This window comes from Megascapheus bottae, chromosome 14 (genome assembly GCF_031878675.1).
Source record: "Megascapheus bottae isolate mThoBot1 chromosome 14, mThoBot2.hap1, whole genome shotgun sequence".
NCBI classification, from domain to species: Eukaryota; Metazoa; Chordata; class Mammalia; order Rodentia; family Geomyidae; genus Megascapheus; species Megascapheus bottae.
Genome location: NC_143522.1, coordinates 16,599,917 through 16,625,496, shown reverse-complemented (window position 1 = coordinate 16,625,496; position 25,580 = coordinate 16,599,917). Strand labels below are relative to the sequence as shown.

The 25,580-nt window shown below is 38.0% G+C and overlaps 1 pseudogene; it reads right to left on the bottom strand.

Annotated features, from left to right (window-relative positions):
• Window positions 1-17,932: 17,932 nt before the first annotated feature.
• LOC150054759 (elongation factor 1-beta pseudogene) lies at window positions 17,933-18,608 on the bottom strand (annotated as a pseudogene).
• Window positions 18,609-25,580: the final 6,972 nt, after the last annotated feature.

Sequence of the window (25,580 nt, the reverse complement as noted above, 5' to 3'; positions counted from 1 at the left end):
AGGCATTTGTCTCTCCTCCCACACTTCATCTCCTTTCCTCATCACCTGATGGTGAACCCAAGATTTCAGAGAATCAGAAGTTGCTAATTGTTAAGAAATTCTGAGGTGCTCTTATCTTTGAGACATAGGGAGAAATTGCTGGAGCTTGAGCTGTTTTGGTCTGAGTTTGATTTGGTTTCTGGACTGCAGAATGCTTTTTGAGATTACTTCCTGGAAGAAAGAAGATGAATGAACTCTTTATGTCCTGTTAGCATGCATGGGTCTACATGAAAAGAAGAATGTGCATGTCCTTTGGCAGGAATATTTGCTAAGAATACTTGTTTTCAAGGCAGAACGACACACTTTGTGAAGCAGAGTTGCCCATTAACTGTAAACCATCCTATATTAATTAAGCTATTGCTGTAACAAATGACCAAGTATACAGGAGCTTAAACGGATATCTGCAGGTTGAACATTTGACATAGATGTTATTGGACCAAAATCAAGGCGTTGTTAGCTGGCTACATTCCATTTTGGAGGCAAGATCTCAGTCTTGGTGTTTTCAGTTTCTAGAGAGAGCAGTCCATCTCAAACCCATTCATGGACCCTTCTTCTGATTTTAGCATTGCACATTTCAGACCATTTCCCTGTGTGCATATTTTGCTCTGCCTCTAATGTCTGTAAATGTTTGCCAGATTGGGCTTACCTGAATGAGATAGAATCCTCTACTAATCCTAAGGACAATCATACTTGCAGAATCTCCTCTGCATGTGAGGTATTCACAGGTTCTCAGGATAAGGATATTGTCATGTTTGGGGACTCATTGTTTCACCTGACATAGAACACATAGGGCACTTATATTTGGGGAAGGTTTTGGGACAGGGTGAGTGATAACTGAATCCCATTGCTTTGTAAATTGATCAACTGTTCTTAGTGCAATATCAGAAGTCGCAAAGAAATTATTGCTTTGAGGAAAAGGTCTTAAGGTTTTATTAGTAAACAAAATGGTTCATGTAGCCTAATAAGACAAAACTTAGATTCTGTTCTTCCCATTAGGATTTGACAGCGAAATCAGTGTGTTAATGTAAACCAGTATGCTCCTTAGTTCATTTACAGAATCTGCCACCTTAGTCTATGTTAGGGACATGGCGTCTCAGCTTTTGGATATTTGCCTATAGGAGATTCCAAATACTGAATTTCTTTTTTAGGGAGTCATTATGTATCACTAGAAATGGATTGCTTCTGACTGCATTTGTTTAAAAAAGAGAAGGCAAGAAATGATTACTGATTATAGTATTATTGTTGAACATTAATGATGGTCCTGTATGTACCCATATGCTCTAGGCTGTGAGCAAGATTTGCTAAAACTGAATTAAGACACAGGAAGGGTCCCATTGATAATATTTGCTGACAATATTCATCAGTTATTTACAGATGTAGGAACATGAACACAAAAAGGAGTGTGACCTACATGTGTCTGAGTATATAAATAATAAAGTTCTTCTGCCAAAAGTTAAAGTTGTTTATAGCCTGTGGAGAATTTTATGGTAACTATTTTTGTCCTGTCATTTCTCTGTATCTTCTGTAAACATCACTTGAAGAGGATTATCTGCAAACAAGAATTAGTTAGCATTAAAAATAAGATGTCCTCATCAAGCTTTCAACAGATTGCATTTTCCAAATTGACTCGCTGTCAACAGCCTTCATGACTGTAAAGATACCAAATGTGAATAAAAAGAAGTGGGGAGGGGCCCCTTCGAAGCGCCCTAAGCATCCTTCCGTTCTACACAATCACTCTTGCATGTAGTGGAATGTTTATCCACGAGCACACCAGAGATGTATGTGTGTGAGAGAGAGAGAGACAGAAAGAGAGAGAGGGAGAGAGAGAGAGGGAGACAGAGAGAGAGAGACAGAGAGAGAGAGAGAGAGAGAGAGAGAGAGAGAGAGAGAGAGAGAGACAGAGAGAGAGAGACAGAGAGAGACAGAGAGAGAGAGAGACACAGAGAAGGACACAGAGAGAAAGAGAGACACAGAGAGAGAGACGGAGAGAGACAGAGAGAGAGAGATGGAGACAGACAGACAGACAGACAGAGAAATAGACAGAGATAGAGACAGAGACAGAGAGAGTCTCTCCCTATGAATAGCTAACTCACTATAAACCACAGGACATTCCTTTATATTCTTCATAAGTAGGTAGTGGAGCTAGATATTGATGTAGGTCTTTGCCCGTGATACTAATTAATACAGAAGCTGAGATTTACCTATAATCTGCTGAGCAATTGATTAAAAAGGAGATGGAGGGCCACAGGTATTGTTTACTCCCTCCTGAACTCCTGTGGTCTTGTGTCTCTGTTTCCTTCATTGAGGGTATGGGGGTGAAAGGCTATCATGTAATGAGGTTGTTGAATAAAGGCTCTAACCAAAAAGTTTCATTTTGTTTCCTGGCATAGCCATTTTCCTTCCAGTTGTGTGACATTGGGGAAGTTATGCAATATCTAAAGACCTCCATTTCCATATTTATAAGTGGGGATGAAAATGGTACTTATTTCATAGTGCTTTAGGAAATCAAGTCATTTGGCTTATGCAGAATGCTTAAAATAATACCTGTTACTAAGTAGACACCACAGAAATGGCCTTATTACTATTCTTGCTTGAGGTTGTTTTGCAGGACAAACATTATTGTAAAGCATTGTGCAAATAACTTTTAGTCAACTGAATACTTTTTGTAAATGCTCTAAGGAGAGCTCTCTATTTGGAAGAAGGTATAGGCCATGACCTAAATAGTACAAGCTTACCTGACTAGTCATATTCCTGTTTTCTCCTGAGGGCCAGGACAGACCTGTGTCTTCTCAGTGAGACATGTATTCTTCACCATCTGGTGCTCGGGGTTGAGTCTAGGGTGAGATGAATAAGGTACTGCCAACAAAAGCAAAAGCAAAAGAATACCCTCCTCCAAGTAATATATTTTATTTACTTTTTCCGGTTCTCGAGCTTGAACTCAAGGCATTGTCCTTGAGCTTTCTCAACACTAGTACTCTACCGTATGAGCCACAGCACCACTTCCAGCTTTTTCTGTGTATGTGGCACTGAGGAATTGAACCCAGGGCTTCATGTAAGCTAGACAAGCACTCTACCACTAGGCAGCACTTTTGACCAAGTAATATATTTTAGTACAGTATTTAAAATAAATGCAAGTAATCTAGAATAAACAAAAAATTTTAAAGATGATTAAAGCCAGAGGCACATGTCTATAATCCTAGATCTCAGGATTGCAGTTCAAAGTCAGCCTGGGCAAGGAATGTCTGTGAGACTCATGTCACTAACCACCAGAAAACTGGAAGTAGTGCTGTGGCTGAAAGTAGTAGAGCTCTAGCCTTGAGAGAAAAAGCTCAGGAACAAGTCCCATGACCAACAACGACAAAGATTAACATTGCTAATTTTTCCTTTGTTTTCAACCTGCAATATGACTTGGTCCTGAGTAATACACTAATACCACCCACAAAAAATTCAAATTATTCAGGAGTATGTGAATAACAACAGTAGTTAAACATTATCATGATGATGTACTTAGCTCTGTAAGTATTTTGAATATAATTACTCAATACACATATTACTAGCTGCAATCAAACTGAAATTCAATGATTTGGTTGAGTTTCAAACTTAAGTAATCTGCCTCATTTTTTGAACGACTCCTCGCCCATCTTATCCATCTACTTGTAGATACTTGTCAAAGGTGCAGACTCCTAGGCTCCATTTGATGTACTGAATCAATCACTCTAGAAAAGGCGAGGAAACCTGAATTTAAAATGCTTCTGATTTTCATTCCAGTTCACTTTCCTTTCCCATAATTCCATTCTCCCTGAACTTCACCATTAATTTTATTTTCAAGAACATGAGAGCAGAAAAAGAGGTTCTGGAACCTCTTTTAAAAAAACGAATTCTGTCAAAAGAGTTTATGAAGACAATGCATATTGATCAATGTCACCTCTCTCAACATTTTCACCCACCTTTCCCGTGACTCACCCTTTGCTTTCCTTTTGTTAATTGTATAGTGTATACTTTGCATATCCTTTTTTTCCCCCTCCCAATCCTGGGGCTTGATCTCAGGGTCTGGGGGCTGTCCCTGAGCCTCTTTGTGCTCAAAGCTAGCTCTCTACCACTTGATTCATAGTTCTACTTCTGGCTTTTTCTGAGTAGTTTATTGGAGATAAGAGTCTCACAGACTTTCCTGCGTGGGATGGCTTCCACGGTGATCCTCAGATCCCAGCCTCGTGAGTAGCTAGGATTACAGGGGTGAGTCACAGGCATCCAGCTCACCTTGCTTGCTCCCTTCCTCCCTTCTCTTCTTCCTTCAGTTTCTCCTACTTGCCATTCCTTGTTTCCAACCCCCTCAAGTGCTTTTTCCCTGGTGCTTATTTTGTTAAGCTTTGACTTTGCCTTTATAAAGAATTACACTATTTGAGTTCTCCCTTGAGTCTACCATAATTTAGTCAACACATTCGTAACCACTTGTGTACCACTCAGCTTGTTTACTTAAAGCTTTATAGGCACATTCTAGCTTCCATGCAACCTTTGTCACTCTGGGCCTGACTTATTTCACTTAATGAAGTTTTTCCAAGTCTTTCTACCATTTCTTTACAAATAGTACAATATCACTCTTTCTCTAACGGAGGAGTAAAATTCCATTATGTAGATAAACCACATTTTCTTGATTGAGTATGGTTAGGAATTTGTTTATCTTCCCATGAAAGAAGGTTTGTAAATGTAGTACCCTATGCTTATCTGTCTTTGACCAGCCCTGTCAGGCTGTCTCTGAGAGCAGACAGTAGGAGACTGAGGAAAATACACACACACACACACACACACACACACACACACACACACACACACAGCTTAGAGACACACACACAGAGCTTAGAGAAAACTGGGACTATCAGCACCCAGAAATCTGACAGACTGAAACATTCCAGGTTCTGATTCAGTGTATTTATTTATATAGCATTTTTTTTTTCAGAAGGAAGGGAAGGGACAGGTCAAAATATACACAACAACTTTTATTCACCTGGCTGGTGGCTTTGGCAATATAGGAAATAGAAGGCCTCAAGTTGAGATAACTGAACTCAATGTCTAGCTTAAAGGTTAAGAGAAGAAAATCCGCTTTCTATGCCTCCTGGCCAATCAGTTATTGCTACTTGAGGTCTTGAGTGACTGGGTTCAGGACTGTTTTCTAGAGTTCACATGTCTGGCTCTCAACATTTATCTTTGTTTCTAAAGGAAATCTGTGAATTGCCTACCTCAAGGCATTTTTATTGTAAGATCATGTGTCCTTTATTACAGGATTGGTTGATTATTTTGCTCAGCCAAAGGAATGTTCCTTTCTTTGAGGGTAGTGTTTTGACCATTTATAATAAATATTAATATAATTATATCTCCCATATTTTGAGTTGCTTTCTATAGTAGTCTGTCAGCAGTTTATATGTCTTCTTTGATTGCTTTTCATCTTTTATTCAATTAATGTGATTCATGATTGCATTTTCTTTCCATTGCTGAGTTACACACCCGTTCTGTTGGAAAGTGATTGTTCCTAGGGCTTATCATGTGTACCTTTAGCTTACCATAATCTTCCTCAAATAATGTAATACCACAATAATATTAAATAAGTAATAACCCAGTACAATCATGGAGTGAAGAAAATGTAAAAACCATCTTTGTTTCCCTCCAACCTTGGCTTTTTAAGTTCAGATTGGCCTAAAGCTAAAAGGAGTTATGGAAAAATAAACATAAGGGCACATTGTAAAAGGTAGATAAGAAGAAATCTGGTAGTACTGAAATAGGCAGTTCCGGTAACAGATGCCAGGATTCAGAGATAAGTAAATACGGAGAGTTCACCTTTCTTTTGACAGGATGACTAAGAAGGTCAAACATTCACCTATGCAACCAGGGTTTTCCAAGGGTATCATTTAAACACCAGTCAAATTTTCTGCAGCTAGTCATAGTCCTGTTAGGGCTATAGAGTCCTATAGGGGATCTAGGGTTCCCAGATTCTCTCAAAGAAAAACAAACTTTTAAATAATGATTTCTATATTTATTTTTTTTGGTGTCAATCCCTGTTTCTGCCTCCTGAGTGCTGGGATTGTGATTGTATAGCACAATAGTTGTCTATACCATTATTTTTCAAATATGTTCCTTTCGGGGGCTAGCATGTCTAGATACTTATGCTCTGCTTGTAATAGAGTGTCTTTTATGTTTTATTTAAAAATCATTATTTTGATATCATTTTCGATGCTGTCGATGTTTTTGCACAGATTCAAATTTCCATTCAGTTTTATTTTCCTCTTACCTGAGGATCTTTCATTCAGCAGTTTGTATCTGGAAGAATTGTCTTCATTTTGAAAGTGTAGTTTGGCTGGGTATAGAAATTTTGGGAGATTGTGATTTTATTTCAGTAATTTAGAGCTCGCAGTTCATTTTCTACTTATTTATGTAGTTCCTCACACGCAGCATGTTATCATTTTTGAAGCTTCAGTTTTCTCCCAACAATGTGTTTATTGCTTAGTATTTAAAATAATTTCCCCCTTATTGCTGTTTTTCTGCTAGTTGTTTTTATTTTTATTTTATTTTATTGGCAGTACTAGGGTTCCAACTTGGAGCTTGATGATTGAAAGGTAGGCACTCTACTAATAATAAAAAAACCAGTTTAGGGTCTCATGTTTTTACCAAGCTGGCTTAGAGACTGCCATCACATTTACACCTCACTCTGAGCAGAGATGACAGGTACATACCAACATGCCTAGTTTGTTGGCTAAGATGTGATATTACTAAATTTTTGTTTTATCTGGCAATGAACTGTTATTTCTTTGTCTCAGCATCCTAAATAGTTGGGATTATAGGCCTGACTCACTGCAGTCTTCTACAAGCGGAGGAGGAGTATCTTAAGTTACAATTCTTCAGGTTTATGTTGTATGAGGGTATGTAGATCTTCATTGACTTCGGAAGACTATTTTTGCTTTTATTGCTTGTGCTGTTGTCATTGGTGATAGAATCTTGTAATGTAACTCCAAGTGACTGAGAACTCACTATGTAGCTCAGACCGGCTTCAAACGAACAATCCCTGTCTCTGTCTCCTTATTGTCTAGCACTATGGTTGTCTATACCATTATTTTTCAAATATTTCCTTTCTACAGCCTAGCAGGTCTAGACACTTTCACTCTGATTGTATTGTAGTACCTTTTCTATATTTTATTTTAAACATTTTTCTACTACCATACCCTTAAATTCACTGATCTTTTTTTTTTTAATTCAGTGTATAAAGTCAATCTAATCCAGTGTTTTTCTTTCTTTTTTAAAAACTTTTTACTAAAACATTTTATAAACACTGATTTTTACATCATATTAAATGTCATGTTTAACAAACAAGTATTCAAGAAGGGAATCTCTATATGCAATCACTGGCATATAAATTTTAGAACATAATTAAAATTAAGCTGAGGATTTGTATGTCATAGATACATATCAGTCTATATAACGTTATGTCTATAGTGTATATATCCCATCATAGATTTTTATGTCTATATAGTTATATTTATATCTCCAAGACCATGTTTTCTTTCTTTTTTAAAAACATGTTTATTGTAATGTATAGAGGGGTTACAGTTACATTCACAAATAGTTGGTGTGTTGCTTCTCACACATTGACACCCCTGCTCATGTTTTTTCCCCATTTCTCTCTCCCTACCCCCTCCCAATCATCTTATTTCTGCTCCCCCTTCTCTTTCCTATTTCAATTAATCAAATGATATAAAATATACCAAGTAACACAGTAAGATATATTAACAATATGAGATTAACCAAAGAGCAACAAAAGAGAAGAGAAATAATATAGTACATTAAGAACAACAATCACACAAGATAAATCTCTTGTTTCCATATCCTAGAGATCCTTTCATTTAATCTCATCTTATAAGGCCTTATGTATCTAGGTTTTGGCTATCGTAATCCTCTGCTAGGAGAGTCCTAGATGTTTACTAATTATTACAAATGAGGGAAACCATTGAGCCTATGCTCCTTTGTAACACAGTGTTTTTCTTGTCAGATGCTGATTTACTCATCATGAACCATGTATGTGCTTTTTTTCCTTTAAGTGCATAGATGTATTGGGAATTTTCATTTCCTCCTCCACAATGCTTATCCTTTCACTTCTGTCTTTTTCTATTGATTTATTTTTCCCCCTTAAATATGAGTTGTCATTTCTCACTTCTTTGTATACCTGTTAATTGTTGACATAATGACCACACTGTGTATTTGAGCACTAAACTGTGATTTAGCCTTTAGTGACTGTTTGGCTATGTTATAGTCTAAGTTCATTTACTTGAAATCTGTTCTATCTTTTTAGAATTTTTTCAACATGTTTTTAGGGAAAACTCAAAGGCAGTTTTAGCCCTAAGTTATCCCTACATCTAACTGGCTTAGAGGATATAATCCAATCTCCAAGTATTAAGATGTCTTTCTAAGCTGTGCAGGCTGAACCAAACTTGGGTCATTCACATGTGAAATTTAAGAAGTGTAAACTTTCCTTTACCTAGACCTTTCCTCTAGAACATCCACATGAGAGCTGAGTTCAAAGTATAGTCTCCCCTCTTCAGATCTCTAGTTGTTTCTTTGACAAAGTATTTTCCTTTATTTGTTCTGTTCTACTAATTCTAGTGATGTTAGTTTAGCCCAAGTTACAAGCTCCATCTCTTCACTTTAGAAAGACTTCTGACAAATGGAGCAATGTCATTCTTTCTGCTGGAGGCACAGACTTCCATTGTGTATATATACCACATTTTTTGGATCCATTCATCTACTGATGGACATCTGGGTTAGTTTCATATCTTAGCTATGGGTAAATAAGGATGCAATGAACATAGTCATGCTGGTAGCTTTAGTGTAGCCTTCTTTGTTATCATTTAGTAAATGCCCAGGAGTGAGATTGGTGGGTTGTAGGGGAACTCTAGGTTTAGTCTTTTGAGGAACTACCATACTGCTTACCAGAGGGGTTTTACCAATTTACATTCCCACCAATAGTAGCATGGTTTCCCTCATTTGTAATACTCAGTATATGTTTAGGGTAGTCCTAACTGAGGATCACAATCGCTCAATAGCTATGCACATATGACCCTATAGATGATACTAATTAAAGTGAACTCTAATATATGAAAACAGGAGGTGTTTTTTTAATGTACTGTGTCAAGTTTTTCTTTTTTCTTTCATTTTTTTTCCTTTGGTTTATTCTCTATTGTGAGTGATTTTTATTTTGGTACCCCGTGTCTTGTATATACATTTATCTGATTTTTGCAGGGAAGAGAAAGTGAATCACAAAATGGAGAGACAATGGATAAAGGGTGAACTAGTGCAACAGTGATATAAGAAGCTATGCTGGAGATGAAATTTATAACTTGGGAGGGAGGGAGGTTGGAAGGAGGGAAAGTGAGAGAAAATGAGGGAAGGGGTAACAATGTTCAACAAGAAATATACTCATTACCTTTTGAATGTAACTGCAATACCTCTATACACCATTTTTACAATAAATTTAATTAATCACCACCTTAAGTCTGGGAATATAAAAATGAATCTGAGGAGTCTCAAACATTTCTGCTGTCTCTGAGAGACCAATGACTTGGGAACTTTGACAAGCAACCTAATGTAAATATCTTGCATACACTACTTCTTTTCTCTTTTGCACTGTAGTCTGCTCTTTTGCCTTATACCCCACCAGACCAATTCAAGGGAAATTCAGCCCATACCCATGCAAATAATTTGGATGCTGTACCTTGCCTGAGTTGACTGCACTGATTTTTGTAATCTTCATTTCAGCTCAGATATGAAGGACTATGGTAGTGAATATTATCCCTTTCGGGGGTCATATCTACAGTTAGACTCTTGTGAGCATAATAAAAATGTCATTGGCTCATTTTACCTTTATTTATAAATAGATAGATAAAGTCTGTGCGTTGATTACTCATGTCTCTAATCCTAGCTATTCAGGCAGCTGAAAGATTACAGTTAATAGCCAGCCTACATAGAAAATTCCACTAGACTGTTACTTCAAATTAATCATCAACCACCCCCCCAAAACAAAGAAAAAACAGTAGTAGAGATGTGGCTCAAGTGATAGAGAGCCAGCCTTTAGTGTAAAAGCCTAACAAAAGGCCCTGAGTTCAAGGCCTAATATTGGCATAGCAACAACAAAAAACAATAGGGCGACTTCTCTTTAAACTTGTTTGTTAGGATGACCTAATGAACAAAATGTAGAGGAATCCATTGAAAAGTAAGTAATTGAAGGAACATAGTACCCACTCCCCCTTTCCTACAGAACATGACAATCTGTTGTTTTCTTACCAACATGACCAATGTGACTCCATCAAAGGGACAATTCTTTTAAGACCAATCTGTTTTTCTTATAATCTAGAGTCACTTCAGGGTTTCAGTGGGTTTACATATTAAAAAAAAATTCTTCATTTCTTTTGTGTCTCTGTCATTTCCCTTTATGATTACATCTGAATGGAATTTCTTCACTTTGATTCTAAGTCACCAGTATTCTTCCTAACTTGCTCCCTAAGCTATGAGGAGCAGCTGGCTCTCACGAGGTAGGGAGGCCCTGGGACAGTCTGCTCCCGCTCCTGCCGAGAAGCCCTGTTAGGAATGCACCATGTTTAAATTTGAGTTCCTTTGTTTGTTTATCTGCAATTGCAGGCCTGACCTTAGCTAAGTGGAACCTGATGAAAGAGAGGCCAGACACACATCACCATCCTCTTGCTTTTGTTTTCTTGGCCCATAGAGTATGTTTCCCAAACTTCTGGCATTTCATTCGAAAATTAATTTGGACCAAGTTTTCTCTTGGATATCTAAAAACAAATGCATGAGATGCTCGTTGGGGTTTTGCAAATGCTGTTTGTCAAATTGATTAACTTTGTGATCTAAGAATGGAAGTTTTGTGTTGTTCTAATGGTTTCATTTCTGAAACGGTGGGAATAATGGATATTGTAAATCATCCTGAGTGAAAGGAATGTTCAAGAGGCATTGGTGGTGGTTATCTGATATATTGTATATATGCTTGATTGGTTATTTGAAATTGGATAGGGAAGAGGGGAAAACAACATGAGTGGCGGGAGGGGGGGCAGGGAGGGGAGGGAAATGGGGACCATGACATGAGAAAGGGTATCAATGTATGTGAAGTAATGCACCTTCTACCTGGTGACTATAATGTAACCTTCTATTAATTACAATAAAAGAGGCAATGGTGGATAGTGAGGATGTCTTCTACTAGGATTTACATTTCTAACCATGCAAACTTGATTCACTAAGACTTTCTTGGTAGACGCTTTTGATTTTCTGGTGACAGAGCAGTAGTGAAATTACTCTTTACATGCCACACAATGCTTGTGCAGACAAAGGTAGCTAGCCAAATGGAAGAAAAATGTCAGATGATGTGGTGGTATTCCCTGTAATTTTATTACAGAGTGGGCTTACTGTCCTATGTTAAGAGTTTGGGATTCTCAAAAAAAAAAGCATTTAGGATTCTCTTACACATTAGAAGTAGAAGCTATTATCTTTAAGTTATAGCACATTATTGAAAAAGGATTTGTCGTGTTATATTGTTGTTTGGGCACATTACTTGGGAATAACTACAGAGGAAATTAGAATAAATAAGTAAGTGCAGAAAGTAGATGATTTTTATAACTGCAGGTCTCAATCTGATTTATCTCTTAATTTAACTTTTCTTTTAAAACTTTAAATAATTGTACAAAAGGATTTTAATTCAACATGTTAGCTTATCAAATTCCGATAAGCATCTGGGATTGAGATGTACAGTGAATTCAAGAGCATTTCAGTTTTTATTTTATGTAGGTTCACCTTCCTATTTTATACTTTATAGGATAGTCAGGATAACCCAACTAACATTCAATAGAAAACACTGTACAGCATCCAACTGGATTTCAAGCCAGAATCAAAATCTCTGCCTACTTGATGTTAAAACTCTCCCATCTTCCCTGTTTATTTCCTTTTCTGCTGATGGCCCTTTCCTTCCTAGCTCTTTTCCTTGTAATCCCTTCTTGTTCTCTACTGCGTTTATACCACAACCCAGCACATGAGTTCCTGGTATCTACGATGGTCCCAGCATTCCTGTGGATATTTCCACTTGGAGGATTTCTCACAGTCACTCAGTTGACAAACTTTGCTTTGATATCTGTTGACTAATGGAAATATTTATATATTTTTCAAATGTTTCATTTTAAAGAATTTCCTGGGATATGCCCAAGAGAATGAAAAACATCCTCCTCTTTCCATTACCAGACCCCAGACATGATCCTACTGCCGAAGCATCTGCTGTTAATTTCATGTCTTCTGGATCTTAAAAGTCATATTTCTGCACTAGGGTTTGAGTAACTCAACAATCAGCAACTGTGAAATGGAGGTAACGAGCACAATGGCATTGGTTAAAAAAAAGGAAGACATTACAGAGCTATGATTCTGGGATATGGAAGAGCTGGGAAGCCTGGGTTTTGGTAGGTTCACCTGCTTTGTCATTCCTCCTGTATGCACCCACCCTCAGGCCCAGTGCCTCAAGCTTCTCATCCTCCTATGTTTTATGAGTATTGCTGGGGAAACACTCTTTTCCTTATTTGCTTTCTTCTTTTTCTCTGATTCACTGGTGGGGACCCGGGGAGTATCTTTGAGGAACATCTACTATGCAGGGTAAGAAAGTATTTTTCAAATGGTATATTATGGATAGAAGCTTTAATCCTTTTTGTGGGACTGATGTGGGCCTCTATTTGGAAACAGACTGTAGATGATATTTTAGAGTATTTGGTTAGAAATTTTAGAAGAGAATTGGTTTTGACCCAGGAACAATAAAAATGATCAACTCCTCCTAATTAATGTGAGAAGTAAAGAAATTGATAAGATTGTAGTGGATGGGATATTCTCCCTAAACCAAACATATTTGCACATAATTGTTGTGCAATAAATAGTTGCTTAATGGGAAAGAGAGCAAAGAAGGAGATAAGGAGATACTAGAGTTGATTAGAAGCTCAGTGCATTGACAATGCAGTTAGATACATCCATTCCTCTCCTTAAGACCACATGTGACCGTGAGCAAGCAGCACAGCGTTCCTTAGGTCCCGATGCTTCTTCTGGAAGGTCTATAGAATACTCCTTACCCGTAATTGTGAGGATCCCATGATCTGCTACCTGTGAAAGTAATTTGTATATTAATGATTATTTTTAAAAAAATCAAAGAAGTAGCAGATCGCAATCAAATTCCTGTCTGCACAGACTGAAATTTTGTTCTGGTGGAGAAGATCAGAGATGACCAATGAATTAGTAGCAATGAGTAGTGAGAAAATGTGAAGCAGGTGAAAGTGACCTGTTTTGTGCCAGTGAGGCCAGCTGGGAGGAAGCTGAGCTGGTGATAGGGAGGAGAGAGCTGAAGGAAATGAAGGAGTCAGCCACATGACTGGATGGGGGAGGGATTGCAAGAAGATGGGGCAGTAGGTACAGATTTGGGATTTAACCAAGCTTAGACCTCATAGAAGCAGAAGTATTAGTGAATCAGTGTGTTGTCCATGAAAGAGAGAGAAGACAGAAGGATTCCTGGGCTACATTAGATACTGTTCTTTTTGTTGTTGTCATTGTTGGTTGTGGGACTTGAACTCTGGGCCTGGGCGCTGTCCTTGAGCTCTTCAGCTCAAGGCTGCTGCCCCACCCCTTGAGCCACAGCCCCACTTCTGGTTTTCTGGTGGTTAATTGGAGATTAGAGCCTCACAGATTTTAGTGCCTGTGCTGACTTTGAATCTTGATCCTCACATATCAGCCTCCTGAGTAACTAGGATTGCAGGCATGAGCCACTGGGGTGAGTGTCTGGCACTGTTCTCAATATGATAAGGAACTTCTGAAGGATTTTTTTCAAGCAGGTGAGAATGTAATCTGATCTACATTTTTAACCCATCTTTTGATAATCTGATAGAGATGTCAATTCATGGGCACCATCACAGTGTGAGAGCAAGGAGACCAATTACACACTTTCATGAAGTCTAGTTAACAAGAAAAATGAGCTCGCAATGGCAGATATCATGTTATTGTTCCTGATGTCTCTACTTATCCTGGCACCTCATGAGCACCTGGGTAGATACTGAATCTATTCTGAAGTGGCATGTGAGAGAAATTTCTACTTTAGATGGGAATACAAATGCTCTATATCTTCTCCAGTTAGGGTCCTTCTCACAGAAGTGTCTGTCCCCATGAAAAGTAAATTGAATTACAGGGGATTCACACCTATCATCCTGCTACTCAGGAGGCTGAGATCTGAGGACTGAGGTTCAAATCCAGCTAGTACACTGAAGTCTGTGAGACTCTTATCTCCAATTAACCACAAGAAAACTGGAAGTGGTGCTGGGGCTCAAAACCTAGGATGGTAGCCTTGAGCTGAAGAGCTCAGAGACAGCATCAGTGCTTGAGTCTAAGTGACAAAAAAAAAGAATTGTATTGTTTAGAGTTCCCAAAACATTGCCCTGGGATCATGAGAAGATAATTGTCATATCAGCCAGGTCGTGCTTGGAGAGATTGATCTTGAGAGAATAGTAAGAGCATCACATGATAAGGAAGGAGCAGAAATGGGATTCACAAAGAAAGCATAGCTTGAGGCTGGATGAGAGAGACTAGGGCAGACCAGTCAATTTGTTGTCATCCTTGGAAGATACTTTTTAGATTTAAACTATGAAATAGAAACACTCTTCTCTGCCTTGTCAGTGTAAAGTATCATTGATAAAGTCAGCAAGAGCTGAATAAGAAGTAGGTCTTTCCTCTTTGATGAGCCCCTCTGGATACCTGTCTTGACCCGTGTCAATAAAATCACCCATTCCTGGCTAAATAAAAGGAACAAATCTGTGCGGGCCTTCTCATAATTTTGATTTGTGGGTGTCAGGCAAGTCTACAGAGTTCCCACCCTTATTATAAACACCATCTCTAGAGGAGATGAATGCCCTTCAATTTTACAGTCACGACACAGTCATACTTTGAGATCATCTGAGACGTGCTGGGGAACATAAACTATCATTACTATCATTATGTCAGTAATGACTATAATTATAATGCAGTTAGAGGGAGATGAGGAAGAATGGCAGTTAGGGGCCAGTGAGCTTTATCCCTTGTGTAGTAATCACCCCTTCCTGTATATAGGTAGGGCGAGAGAGGAGAGAGGCAGGTGTGGAGATAGGTATATCATGACCTGATGTAGTAATTGCACCCCTCACCCTGTACTGGGGATAGGCTGGCAGGTGTGGGGAAAGATACCACCTTCCCTCTAAAATATTTTACTGAAACTGTGTTGAGAAAAAAATATTCCAGTTCATTCTACTTAAAACCTACAGCCTAGCTTTGCTTTGTTTCGTAATAATATATTGGTGTGCTTTGTGATTTTCTTAAGTATCACTGCAGAGGTGAGGATTATCTCAAAAGTTCTAGATGCAGCGGGAAGTTGTAATGGAAATGTCTTGCCTCACGTATAATGAGGAAGTGATTGTAGTTTAGCATCTTTGTCATTTAATTTGCTCCCTCCTACTTTCTTCCTCCATCATCATTTTTGGGGAGTCTGTCATTATGAAAATTGTATATTTGCTCTTTCAAGTAGCATTTTTGGAGCATCTCTTCAATGTCATGACTGGGGCTAGATAGTAGGATTCATGAGATGATTATGGTTTGTTTCTTGTCTGGAAGAGTTCATGGATTGATGGGACTCAGACAAGAAGCTCAGTGGGCTTTAGATAACCAATTATATAAGCTTTCCCATTTCCCCAAGTACCATATCCAAATTTTCACCTTGAGAATTTCCCTGTGGGGTTAGTGTGAAGGACTGAATTACATTGATTGCCAAGGAGTACAGACAGACCCCAAAGCCATTTCAGAAGCACAGAAGAGGGTTAAGTACCCAGCTATTAGGTCTGTTGAAAGAGCTCTCAAATACTTGTCACAAGACAAAGAGAAGGGAAGGGTTTGGATATACTATTTGGATAATTTGTTTGGTATAGTATCCAGGTCCTATATGATATGGCCTGGATGCAACCAAAACAAACTCCCTGTTTGCAGGAGTGATAAATGCTTGCACATTTCCTCTGAGTGTGAAAGAATCTTTGCAGGGAGGAGTGGACTTACAAATATGATACGAGAAGCTTTTACAGACGGCTTGAGGTGGCTTGTGATTCTTTGGATGTGGTCCTCAATGTTGACTCTGAGAATCTGCACATGACAATGACCAAAATGATGACTTCTTTTCTGCCAAGTAAATTGCCAAGGGAAAACTCAAAGACTTTCTTCTGGGATTTGAGAAGAATTCTAGAAGTGTAAAAGGGAGTAGGTGGAGGAAGGTTCAGTGCATTTGGAGAGAAGATCCTGATGGGTCATTCTAGGCACAGGGTTTGACAATCAACTAATAGCACTGAACAAAATGTACTCTATAAACACTTTTTTTCATGTTGGAAAGCTAAGGTTTTTGTAAGATCATAATGGAAAAAAACCCTCATTTCTTTGAATTTATAATTTCAAAAGTTTAACATTTGTCTATGATGCTGGGAAGAGGGCCATAATTATAAATTGATGATGATCTTTCAGCGGGGGTTCCATTTTGCTCACAGAAAATCCAACCATGCTTCGAGATTTTTGGAACTCAGTTTGCAGGCAAGTGTTTGCTGGTAATTACAAAACAGGCCTGATTGAAGCAGGCCTAATTTCACACCAGATTTGAGCGAAAGAGCCTGGGGACAGTTGTTTTCCACTGAAGGAAGGGGTGGGCTGGAGGAATGACTTTAAGTTGAGTCAGGGAAGAAAATAAAAACAAGTCACTTACTTCAAGGACTACAAAAAACAAATGAAGACAAAAACAAGAGGAGACTAATACCAGATCATCCAGAACAAAAATTATACGTACATACATATGTATATAATGATATATATTCCCCCACTTTAAGCATCCTAAGGCTTCTAATCTTACTTACACCAATGTTCATACTCTTTACAAAGCCTAGCAATAACTTCCAAGTTCCAGTTTTTACCCACTTTCAAGCATCAGGGCTTCATTTCAGTTCCTGAAACAACACACTGGGTTCTCCCCAAAAGACATGTGCTCATTACATCTGTCTTCTACCCAGAACACTCTCTCCTGCTCTTGGCATCATCATAGTTTTCTTCTGTCTCAGTTTAAATGTCACAGAGTGGAGAAAACTCATCTGACCTCTCAGCAGTGGGTTCTTCTATCACCAACATGCTTATTTTCATCATATTATTTATCTCAATTTGCCCTTACATGACCCATTCATTTCCAACGTAATGGGCCATTCCTTCTCCTGGACTCTTATCAGAGTGAGAACCCTAATGATTTTCCCAATAATTAATAGTAGTGAAAGACAGAGGAAAACACCATAAGTGAACAACGAGTAAATAAACTTTCATTACGATTCTGCTTATTGATTTATTTCAGGAATATATAATTCAAGAGAAATTTGCCGGGCTCTGGTGGCTTGTGCCTGTAACACTAGGTACTTAGGAGTCTGAGACCTAAGGTTCATGGTTCAAAGCCAACCCGGGCACAAAAACCTGTGAGACTCTAATTAACCACCAGAAAACAGGACGTGGTGCTGTGGCTCAAGTGGTAGAGTGCTAGCCTTGAGCTGAAGGACTTAGGTAGAACTCCCGGGTCCTGAGTTCAACCCCAAGGACAGACAAAAAGAGAGAGGGGGGGAAGAGAGAGAAATTGGTAGTGCTTATAATTCTTGTAATTCGCCCCTCCATATATGCAACTAAGGTAATCAGGCACATCTCTCATCATGGTCCCTTACTTCCCATCTAGTCTCAACAAGCTTCACTTTTTATGATCACAGCATCTTTCTCATTCCTGCCATTCACTTTTTTTTTCATCTTTCAAACTTTTATTTCAATGCAATTATCTGGGGAAGACTTTAGATTTTGTTAAAAGCAGCCACTTCCATGGACTTCACATAGTCCTCAAAAGCAGTGATCTGTTCCTCCAGCATGTCTGTTCCTACTTTATCATCTTCCACTACACACTGTATTTGAAGCTTCTTAATTCCATATCCCACTGGAACCAGTTTAGAGGACCCCCACACTAAGCCATCTGCTTGAATGCTTCGGACACAATTCTCCAATTTTGCCATATCTGTCTCATCATCCCAGGGTTTCACGTCTAGTAAGATGGAAGACTTGGCAACAAGTGCAGGTTTTTTGGCTTTCTTTGACTCCTACTGTGCAAGACGTTCTTCCCGAAGCTTCTTTGCTTCTTCACTTTCCTCCTCCTCATTAGACCCAAAGAGATCAATGTCATCTTCATCTTTACTCTCCACAGCTCCGCTTCCAGTGGTGTCTTCCACATTGGCAGGGCCATACTTGCCCAAAGGTTTCTTCACTCCAGGCAGCAGGCTGCCCTTTTCCTTTTCATAGGATTTGATGTGATTATACCAACGTAGGGCATGACATAAGTCGGCAGGCGGTGGGCCGGAGACTGCCTCAAAAACTGCCACATCTGCTTGTGAGGGCACATACCTGGAGGCCCGCGGGGCTCTTGAGATCTTCGAAACCATGGCCGTGGTTGTGTCCAGGAGCTGGGTAGCAGCGAAGAGAAAGAGCGAGACAAACCCGCGCCTCCTGCCATTCACTTTTTAAAGTGTTACCTGACATATTTTGAGCTAGTCTTCTAGATTTCAGAGGATTCTTTAGTATCTGGTTTTTGTTTTATTTTTTATTTGTTTTAGCAATGCCAGTAGAGTGATCCTTTTTATTCTCAAGCTATTTGAAAATGTGGGGTGGCTTTCATTTGGCTACTGCAACTAACCAATATTGTCTTATAGAAAATTTACAGTCATCTCCTTAATGCAAAACCAGCAAAGACTGTGTAGAAGGATAATTGCTCTAGTTCAGAGTTGATGAAAGAGTACATTGAACAAATATCTTTACAATGTTAGGCTGCAAGTGATGGTTAACCCAGGGTCAGAGAAAGAATATTCCCTTATGGTGTATTCTTGCACAATTGCATAAAGCAGATGTGTAATCACAGCCTGTATCTTTCCCTGAAACATCTGGCATTACTCATCATGAGAAGCAGGTGCCTAGGTTAACCACATGTCCATTCCAGGATGACACATTTCTGTTATTTCTGGGTTTCATTAGAATGTTCTTTGGCTCCAGTCAACCCCGCCACATTAGTGATCAAAATGATAATGCAAAAGAAGATTGCTTAGAGAGAGGACAAACAAAGTAGCTGTGTCTTCTGTCATGATGACAGCTGGGTTTCAGAATTCTTAGTAAGCTACCCCATAACTGACAGCCCATGACAGTCCAGATATAACATATGAACACTTGTTGTGAGAGAGTGAATCATAAATTCCATGCGTGAGGCTTCCACTGTGAACGCTTTGCCTGCTAGGTAGCCAAAGCTGTTTTTAGGTTTTAGCCAGCCCCTGGGTCAAGGTATTAGAACAGTTGGCTGAGTTGTACCTTTCATATCAAAGTTTGCATCTTCTAGCCCAAAATTCATGTAAGTCCTGGAGCCAAGTTTATACATGTAAGCCAGGGTGTGTCACATAAAAACTCACTGAGAGGACACAGTGAACTCACCTGTCCTCTGATGCTTTTTCCCTATTGTTTTATGCTAGCCAGGAGTTGAGTCATTGTTAAGTGTCCCAGGATGAAAATCACATGTCTGTTGAGGTCTACACAGCCTACTTAGATTGTGATTCCCTGCAGGACTAGGCTGGGACTGGCTAATGTCTAACTTTTGAATAGTGGCTGTGTTTCTTGCTTACGAGATCTGCTGAGAATCTGCCTCAGATTATGTGACATCCTTGTGAAAATGCCTGAACTCCTGGGACCATCTCTGCAAATCAGAATCAGGGCCCTCTGGTGTGAAGTTCAACGAATGTTCCTTATGATCCTTTGGAATTCGGCTAGATCCTGATCCACTTCAATGCGCCTATTTCCCACAATTTCTGGGAGGCTTTAAATAGAACTTGGGGCTAAAATAGAAAACTTGGAAAACAGTGGTTTCATGGATCAACAACATGCACACCATTTTGGCTTGTAAGCTATGATACTAATGAAAATTACCTCACAGTAAACCTTTAGAAATGTCAATGCATGAGTCCTGCCTGGAAGTGATTCTTAATAGGACCAAGATTTATTTTTAGGCAGGGTTTGTGTGGGGAGGAGGATCTTTACGTACATGTCCACGTGAAGGAGAAAGAGTTCATTGGGAGTTCATTGTACATGAGGACTTTAGATCGTGACTTCTTATGCCAGAGCAAATGTCTTTGAAATATCAGGACTGAAGAGGAACTTGTCTTGTTTTCTTTTGCTTTGTGAAATGATTTTTAAGACATTCTCTTTTCTCCTGCATTAACAAGAGCACAAACATTTGCCATACCTGAGCTCTTCCTCTCTGTCTCTTTTTCTTTCTCTTGCACTCTCTTTCCTCTCTCCCATTTCCTATATCGATGGAGTACAGATGCAAACATCTCCATGTACACAGCCTTCAGTTATTCAGGAGGCTGAGGCAGGAGGATCACAAACTATGTATCCTGTAGCCTGGACTACATTATAAAACCCTGTCCCCAAACAAAACAAACCAACAACAAGCAACAAACTAAAATAAGTAAAAGGCATGGGGATATAGCTCTGTGGTAAAGTACTTGCCTATTATGTGGAAGGTTTTGGGTTCAATCCTCAATATGACATTAAGAAAAAAATAGAAACCATAAACAAAACCTCACAACCATTACAACAGACAAAAAAAGTTCATGGTGGTTTGAGTTTTAACTCTTCCAAGTCATTGGCAAGAGACTTGTATTGAACTATTACATACAAGTAGAAAACACACGAAGTCAATGTTATTATGTATCCAGGCCTGTGATCCTACTGTAGCAGCAACCCAGATGCCGCTCCCCCACCCCCAGCCCACCCCCGTCTTGAATTCTAGTCAAAATGATGGGTATTTCAAGAAGAACCATTTTCCTGTTGGCTAGAAATCATTGACTTCTAATGTGTATGTGATCATTTGGCTTATATTAAAAATGTAAGGGGTTGTGGGGCAGACACTGAACCGTCCTCACTAAATGTTGGCTTTTAAAAAGAAAAAAGAAATATTTGTACACAATGGAATTCTATGCTGCTGTCAGAAAGAATGACATCGCCCCATTTGATAGGAAATGGAAAGACTTAGAAAAAATCATATTAAGTGAAGTAAGCCAGACTCAAAGGAACTTAGGCTCAATGGTTTCCCTCATTCATCATAATCAGTAGAAACCTTGGGCTCTACTAGCAGAGATCTGCAATAGAGTAAAATCTTGATACATAAGGCCATATAGTATGAAGCTAATTGAAAGGACCTCCAGGATATTGAAACAAAAGCCATATAACAAATGATTGTTGTCCTTAATGTACTATGTTGTCTCTCATCTCCTTTGCGGTCCCTTGGGTATCTCATATTGTTACAGTATCTCACTTTGTTATCTGATATATTGAATTTATTTGTATTTGGTTATTTGAAATTTGATAGGGAAGGGGGGAAAACCAAGACGGGTGGAGGGTTGGGGGGGAGGGTAATGGGTACCAAGACATGTGAAAGGGTATCAGTGTATGTGAATTAATGCACCTTCTATGTGGCAAATATCATGTAACCCTTTTATTAATTACAATAAAAAATTAAAAAAAAAAAGAAATCTACCTTGCCTCTTGCTATTTATCACTGTCCGTTAAAAAAAAAAAAAAACTTCATGGAGTATATGCTTTAGGTTCACCTCAATTTATTTCTATTTTCTCCATGTTTTGCATCTAATTTGGAATGTACAAATCAAAATTTATGGATGGCATTAGGTATGTGTTAACTAAAATGTGCAGGGAGTGTAGGTTTGTGGTCAGTATTAATTATGGAACACAGGCAGTTATTTCAACTGTGTTAAAACAAGCCACGGAACATTGTCTCCATCATATCCAGAGAGTGGAGCCATAACAAAACATGGTGCACAAACTACTGACTGATTTCAAAAATAGACTTAATGCTGGGATGAGGAGAGTACAATAGATATTGATATTTGCTGTATTATGGCCCACAAATGAGGGTAAATATGGTGCTACTAGAGACTTCTCATGTTATTCTCTCTCTCTATATATATAAATAAATATATATATGTAAATTTTTTTGGTCAGAAATCAGACTAGTATTCTCAGCAACAGACATATCTACTGTGTGCAGGATTAAAAAGGAAACTATCACATCAATGTGAAAGGATTCCTGGAGGTAAGATTTGAAAGCTTTCTGATTGATCAAAGGCTATTTATTTAGCCTCGCAACGGTCAGTTTCCACACCAGTAGTGAGCACAATCATATACTCTATCTGGAGTTGTGGCTGGAAGTAAATAAATAAGGCTCAAACACAAGGTTATGTTTCTAAGCATCTATGAAAATGCTTAGTACTTTGTTAAAGTGTGCTTTCTGTCTCTTTCAGCCTTCGTGATTTCCATTAATATGAGAGTGCTTTAGTTCTAATAAAAAATAATAAAAGATACCTAGAATGTCTGATTTCCACACAACTTATTATTTTTCAATTTCTTATTCAAGAAATTCATGCTAATTACATGCTTAGAAATAGAGGTATACCAAAAGAGTTCCCTTAATCCTATACCCTCAGGAATTCAGCAGTGAGTACTTTTTAAAAGGCACCACATTTCCAACTATATTTCCATAGTATGCATCAGAATGACTTGTATTTAGTGGAACTGATCATTATCAGTAGCATAGGTATTCTTTTGCCCAAGGCTAGCACCACATTTCTGGCTTTTTCTGAGCAGTTTATTGAAGATTGAGAATCACATGGACTTTCCTGCCTAGGCTGGCTTTGAAATTATCACTTCAGATCTCAGCCTCCTGAGTTTCTAGGATTACAGGTGTGAGATATGGATGCTCAGATTATAAATTTTGTGTGGCACTTTTAATTATTGGCTTCAAATGGAACCCATCAGAATTTCTGTCCTATGTATTTATCTGTATTGTTTTGGGGAATAGATAGTTCTCTCAATGGCTTAAACTAGAGTTAGAGATTATAACAATTCTTTCTCTGTTTTTATACTAGAGAAATTATTTTAGAACCTATTTTGATTATACTTTCAATGTACTTTAAAATTACAGCTAAGTTCTTTTCACTTCTTTTTTTTCAGTTTACTGTTTCATAAGGAACACTGAATTTGGGGTGCAATGAACTGGTTATAACCCTTACATGTTAGTTTATTCATTTCTCTACCCTATAATCCAGGATCAGTAGTGTAATTTTGTTTCTGTAAAAATGGAGACATAGTGGCATAGTCATCTTTACCTGGTGACTGTTGAAATCAACTTAAGCTTCTCAACATGTAGTGATTTTTGTGTGTGTGCACAAAACTGCTTACAAGGTTTAGTTTTTTAAATTGAGATGGTAATAATAGAAAATATAATGAGCATAACCTGATTGTGAATACTTTTACTATTCTATACTTGAAAGACGATGAAAGGAATTGACTTTATCTTTTAATTATGTTATTTTATATCCCAGAACATTTTTTATCTCAATCAGCATTTTTCAATCAGTGTAGGAAATCAGTTATGCTCAGGAAAAACCTCCAAATTTCTCAACTTCCCAGAAACTTGTCAATTTCATGATTACCTCTTTATTAAATTTCAGTCTAGGTATGTAGAAAACTGGGTGAGAGAGAGAGAGGGAAAAAAAGAGATCTTATATTTTCTGGATTTCATATTATCCAAGAGTATAGAACCATTTGATTGATTCCCCATTAGACTTAAAATATGATGGCAATTGTAACTTTTTTTTAAAAAAATTCTTGTATAGAGAGGTTACAGTTATATTTGCCATATAGAAGTTGCATTACTTCTCACACATTGATACCCCTTCCCATATTTTTGTTCCCATTTTCCTTCTCCCATCTCCTCCCCTCATCCTTTTTTCCCCCTTCCTTTGACAATTGTAAGTTTATCCAAAGTATTCCATGGTTACTTGTGGTTCTTTTCTGTACTTCTGTGCATTTTGAAGTTAGAAGAACCTGTGCTTTCACTACTTGCTCTACCTTTTCAGTTGTGCACATTTCCTTGGTAAGTTATTAATCTCACTGAATTGCAGATTCATATACTGATGAAATTTTTAAGAAGTCATTTGTAATAATTAGTATATGCCTAGGATTCTCTAGCAGAGGATCACAATAGCTCAAAAGCTATGCCTATGCAGCCATAGAGGATGAGGCTAAAGAAAATCAACTACAGGATATAGAAACAAAAGCCATGTAATGAGTGATTGTTGTCCTTAATGTACTATGTTATCTCTCATCTCTTTTGTTGTCTCTTGGGTATCTCATATTGTTATAGTATTTCACCTTGTTATCTGATATATTGTATATATGTGTATTTGGTTATTTCAAGTCAGATAGGGAAGAGAGGAAAACAAGATGAGGGGTGGAGGTGGGAGGAGGCATGAGAAAGGGTATCAATGTATGTGAAGAAATGCACTTTCTATCTGGTGAATAAAATGTAACCCTTCTATTAATTACAATAAAAATATATGAAAAAAGAAAATTAACTACAGGATATGGAAATAAGAGGTTTATCTTTGTGATTGTTGTTTGTAATGTACTAGGTGAAGTTATTTCTTTTCTCTTTATTCTCCCTTATGGTTTATCTCATGTTGTTACTGTATCTGATTTTGTTACCTGGTGCATTTATATACATTTATTTGTTTATTTGAAACAGGGAAGGGAAGGGGAAAAACAAGAGGGGACGGGGAGGGAAAGTGGGAGAAAAACATGGGAAGGGTATCAGAGTTCAAGAAGTGATGTACCCACTACCTGACGAATATAACTGTAAACTCTGTATATATCACCCTGACAATAAAGCACAGAAAAAAGGTCATAGCAAGCTTAGGACAGTCCTTTTTGCATTATACCCATTCTGTCTTTTCTATCACAACATCAAAATGCTTATGAATATTTGGTTATTTATCATAACATGGATATATTAATATGTATGACAATCCTTGCCTCTATCTACATGGATACATAGACTAGCAATTTTGCTTTCAAAAACTGTGTTTTCTTGAAAGTTTATTTACTTTGCATAATGTATAAATATGCATTTAACTGGATTAATTATTTTCCTACAGCTCAGGACAGAATAAAATTTGAGATGTTTTAATGATCATGGATTAGAAACAATCTTTTTTCATATGACAGCAAGCCTGAGACCATGAAAAAATTTATCACATGTAAATGGATGAAATTTAAGGACTTATGGTAAGAAAATTAAAACAAAAAGCAAACCCTAGACATTTATTTGTACTTCAGAAGCAAAGATGACTATCACTAATATGTAAGAAACACTTAAGAATTAATTATAACTGGTTTCTCATGCCTGTAATCCTAGCTACTCAAGATGCTGAGATCTGAGGACCAGGATTTGAAGTCAGTCCAAGCAGAAAAGCTCATGAGACTCTGATCTCCTATTAGCCATCACACAGCTGGAA